At 39.6% G+C, this 5,345-nt stretch overlaps 1 long non-coding RNA gene across 1 annotated transcript; it reads left to right on the forward strand.

Annotated features, from left to right (window-relative positions):
- Window positions 1-752: 752 nt before the first annotated feature.
- LOC141438866 (uncharacterized) lies at window positions 753-4,947 on the forward strand. Its single transcript, XR_012452521.1, has 3 exons — window positions 753-897; window positions 1,028-1,127; window positions 4,658-4,947. It is a non-coding gene; the product is annotated as an uncharacterized lncRNA (long non-coding RNA).
- The last annotated feature ends 398 nt before the right edge of the window (window positions 4,948-5,345 follow it).

Raw genomic sequence — 5,345 nt, forward strand, 5'->3', positions numbered from 1 at the left:
ATGATATCATATTAAATTGGTCCACGCTGACACAATTTCATAAATCGTACGCTACGATCATAAATAACACGATAGTTTTTGTCCATTTACTAACTTGAAATAAAACATACCTACCCAAAAGAAATACACGTTAAATCTAATAAATGATCTTCTTCCCCGAGAGGTTTTGTGTTTTTTTTTTCAAAACTCTTCCCCGCATTTTTTCAAATATCTCGCGATCAATTGAGGCACTCAAACTACAGCAAAATGTGCATCTTTAGATAATCGTAGTTTTTAGATTTATTCAAAATTCGAATGCGTGCATTAACCGTGCAATGCTCTGTGTCATCGAGATCAATCTTTATCATAATCGATCGGGATATCGAGCGTAGCCCCATGGAATCTTGTAATCGAGTAAATTGCGGAATAACTTATAGAGCTGCTTTCGGCTTCCCATACAATCTCAGGTTAGATATCTCAATGGCACCAGGAATGTGGCCTCAAACTAGCTCGTTAGTTTGTTTCGGTAAATTTAAGTAATGTTTGTAAAATATCTAATTTTGTTCTTTTTACAGAACAATATTTAATTTTACAAATCAAATTGGACGTAGTTAGGTAAAAATATCCAGGCTCAATCCGCAACAATTCAATTACGTTTTAGGATTATACTTCTATGGCAACTAAAACGAAACTAAAAACACTGGCAACCTTTCATTTTTAAATTTGGAATTTGTTTTTTTCATAATAACGTTTCCCATTGACAATCACGACAAATAAAAATATTTAAAGAGGTAAAAATTACAAATTTAAAAGTCATAGGTGTCAGTGCTTACGAAAGTGAGTTTGATCTTTTCTGCGTTACGTCTGATATCTTACTAAGCGGCAAAAACTCTGGCCCTCAAATGTATGCAGTAAAAGGTAATTTTGTATGTAGAGTGGGTAAAATTTTGTGCCGCTAAGTATATTAGTTCCTTTGTAAATTCCGTACTCACCGTTTGCAGTACGACCATCATCTTCACTCGTTAACACCAACACTTGTTGTCAACAGTCCAGTCACATATTACCAACACAATCACGAGAACATAGGACAAGGGCTGTACGTGTACGTGTTCGTTGCAGTGGTGAAATGAAGTTCAAGGCTAGTTTGTGTGAGTCTTATATACGGGGGTGGCGGAGCGTGGCGACGCATCTGTGTGCATTGGTGGGTGCAGTGCCGACGAGGACTGCAATTGTATGCACGTGGAAGAGATACTCAAAGTGTTGGTCAAGTTGACCAAGATCAACTTAGGTCCTAGGGTGGTATTGCACCCTGCAATAGGTTACAGCAAAACACTCTAAAAACAATACCACTCCTTGCAGTCGGGTAAAAAAGAAATAAGGATATTTTTTTCCAAACTAAAAAATAAATTTCCCAAATCGGTTAATGGTGGAGTTCTGAGGTAAATACCAAAGATTAAAAAATCAGCAGAAATAAGAACTACGTCTTTGTCGGGTTAAAACATTTGATTTATTCTAATAGTGCTTTGTCCTAATCCTGTCAAGTATTGGCAGGTGACAATGTAGTGTCATCCAGAAGTCTAAGCGGCATTGCACACCGCGTTATTTAAACGCATCGTATACAAACGCGCGTTTGTATCGATACGACAATAATTAATTACACATATTTTTACCCGACTATTTTATCCTGAGGTAACAAAGTATCTATGTTATTGCAAACCACTTCGAACTTTGTTAGTAAAACTTGGATTCCTAAAGGAATAGCTTGACTTACACTTCCCCTAAATGGCACAGAGGGCGCCGCTATTTCGCTGTAGTTTGCTGTCATTCTCTCAGAGAGAAATAGCCGAGATTCATAAAAAATAAGAGATCGCTCTGGACCGACAAAGCTGCCTATAACTTATCTTGTGAATAATCACCATGTATCTGTTTTTTAACCTGCTTATTATGTGGTCTCGATAAACAATCATTATTATATTTTAATAAGTCTTAATACAAAAATTATTACTAAAATGCCTTCGATGTTTCGACCATATTGGAGCAGCCAAGGCAACTTTAGCAATAATTTTGTCGCATTTAAATCCCGGTTGTGATGATGATGATGATTCAAAATTATTGCATGGCATGTCTATGATCTATTGAAAGTTTGAGTATCACTGTAAACTGATCCAGCAGGCCGAGTAAGTTACCCCGAGCAATGACGGTTGGGTAGCAAAGATCGCTTCTAATACAAGGCAAGCAAAAGCATTAAAAAACATATTATATCCTTGTCTTCAATGCGTAAAAATATAAAGTATTGTGAAAAAAAAAACATTCTTCATAGAACACAGAATTTGATGAACTCCTTTTGAGTCAGTCCCTTTTTTGAAGTCTGTTCAAAAGTGATATAAGCTGTAATATTTTTAAATTTATTAGCGTACTAGCCGTTATCCGCGACTCCGACCGCGCAAAATTCGTTTATCGCTATCCCGCGGGAACTATGCAATTTTTCGGGATAAAAACTATTCTATGACCTTCTCCGGGATTCAAACTATTTGTATACCGAATTCCATCTAAATCAGTTCAGTGGTTTAGACGTGATGACGTAACAAACAGACAAACAGACTTACAAACTTTCGCATTTATAATGTTAAGTAGGAGGATTAAACTACTCGAAGCATAACTAGCAATTCAGAGTACTTCTGAATGGATCCAAAATTTGGTCTTCCTCATAAAAAAAATATGCCAGTGACGACCAGCGCTTGCCTTGGGGTAGAGCAAGAGGAGCGGTCTAGACGCCTGATGGGGCAACGGGCGCCATTTATGCCAGTGACGACCAGCGCTTGCCTTGGGGTAGAGCAAGAGGAGCGGTCTAGACGCCTGATGGCAACGGGCGCCATTTATGCCAGTGACGACCAGCGCTTGCCTTGGGATAGAGCAAGAGAAGCGGTCTAGATGCCTGATGGCAACGGGCGCCATTTATGCCAGTGACTACCAGCGCTTGCCTTGGGTAGAGCAAGAGGAGCGGTCTAGACGCCTGATGGCAACGGGCGCCATTTATGCCAGTGACTACCAGCGCTTGCCTTGGGGTAGAGCAAGAGGAGCGGTCTAGACGCCTGATGGCAACGGGCGCCATTTATGCCAGTGACTACCAGCGCTTGCCTTGGGTAGAGCAAGAGGAGCGGTCTAGACGCCTGATGGCAACGGGCGCCATTTATGCCAGTGACTACCAGCGCTTGCCTTGGGGTAGAGCAAGTAGGAGCGGTCTAGACGCCTGATGGCAACGGGCGCCATTTATGCCAGTGACTACCAGCGCTTGCCTTGGGGTAGAGCAAGAGGAGCGGTCTAGACGCCTGATGGCAACGGGCGCCATTTTCCAATGCAAAATTAAATTATGATGGCGCGTTTTGTGAGACGGAAGCAATGTAGTGTAGACAATCTTCCTCTACCTTAATCAAGGGCTAGAGCTAGCACTGCTGGCGACTGTATTTACAGAACCAGAAACGCCATTTGACCGAGTAGAGATCATCAGTAAAGATCCTATAATATATTTATTGTAAGCCCACCTCAGTTGTACATGTAGGTACATGATATAAAATCCACATCTCCAACAATAATAAGTTTAAAGGAGGCTTTAATTCTGTAGGGTTAAAGTTATTATTAAAGTTAAAGCTATGGGGTAGGGATGATATGTCCATACATTGTGACACTACTGAACCCTGGGTTAGCACTTTAACTCAGAGTTATAAGGCTAACTCTGGTCCACGCAAGTCACGAGACTTAAATTAAATAATTGTGATAAGGGCGAAATAATCCCTAATTTCCGGTCTATCGTTTCACAATATCATTAAAATAAGTTCCCGTTTCAATAATAACGCATACCTCACTCTATCCATTTTATATATCTTCCTTTGACATATTTATGTTGGGGGAGAGAACATAAACAACGGGTATGCAAAGCTATTCGGCCAATAGAAAGGGAAGGTGTGCAACTGCTTGGCGATGCAGTGCGTTTTCCATTATTGTTATGTAACCATGGTGCTTATAATTGTCGCTATATAAGTTTTCTTTGTGTTGAAGACTTCAAGCAAGCAGGTAAGGTAGGTTAGACGTGTCATTAAATTTATTTTAAGTCGACCGAAGGTTTGATTTCGGTTCCGACTAGTTTCAGTCAAGAAACTAAGTTTCGCCCACATGCAGTTTCGGTTTTGGTCAATAGTTGGTCGAAACTTCAGCTTCGTAAAAAGTTTGCATTTCGAGTTGTCGCGCGTCAATTACCACCAATTGGGGGAGGATAATGACGATGATGATAATTATTTTTTCTGATGATATTTTTTATTTTTAACTGTATGTGTATGTGCAAAAATATAGAAGATTTTGATATGCTACCTATTGAAACCTACCTACCTATTGTGTTAATACAAGTTTCTGTTTCGATTTCTGCCGAGACATTTTTAGCTTAAATATATTCAACTGTCAAAATCATTCCTGTTCCTCGCGGGTACCCAGTCTGTACCTAAGTATAACATTATATCTCGGAATTATTGCCACAAATTGAAAACGGTATAAAGTGTCAGTATTTATATAGTACAATTAATTCAAACTAGTTACTTAAATAGAAAACCCAGTAGCTCCTCTTCACTTTCTACGCTCTGACCATTTATACCATTATCTAACTACTTAATATAAGTTGTTCTTTCAGATAAACCAGCACAACCGTATTGACCCTGCGGCCTTTACACGGCAAGACGCAGAATATGGCAAGGAAAATGTGCCTATAGCAATGTGAAGCGAACCGTTCAATATCTTAGAAATCCACAAATATGAGAAAGGAGTAGCAATATCGGCTACGCTTTAACAACTCAATGTTCTGTCAAATTTAGGAGCTATCGTCTCCGACTGTTTGTAGGCTACGTTACGTTAGTACTATTCGTTATTCTGTGGCTACGTTGACCTCAGGGCTGGCAAGGCTTGGAGTAGTAGTAGTCAATACTTAGGGGCTGTTTCACCTTCCATTGTTTAGTGTTAACTGACGGTTAAATGTGATGCCGTCTCTATTTGTTTTGTTCGAATAGTAGGAGACGGCATCACATTAACCGTTAGGTGTGATGCCGTCTTTATTTGTTTTGTTCGTCTATACGGAGACGGCATCACATTTAACCGTCGGTTAACGCTAATCAATGGATGGTGAAACAGCCCCTTAATATGAGTTGCTTAACTTCAAACTCTGGTAAATCCAATTATGACATTTTTTAAGATTTTGTATTAAAAAGGGTAAAAAGCTAGTTTTGTTTCAATTTTATCGGTTAAGTATGATTCCGTTCACAGGAAGTGCCCGGGTGGGCCGAATGATGCGCTCAGTAATTGTAGCTGACTAGCTCGCGTTAAAT

Source organism: Choristoneura fumiferana, chromosome 19 (genome assembly GCF_025370935.1).
Source record: "Choristoneura fumiferana chromosome 19, NRCan_CFum_1, whole genome shotgun sequence".
NCBI classification, from domain to species: domain Eukaryota; kingdom Metazoa; phylum Arthropoda; class Insecta; order Lepidoptera; family Tortricidae; genus Choristoneura; species Choristoneura fumiferana.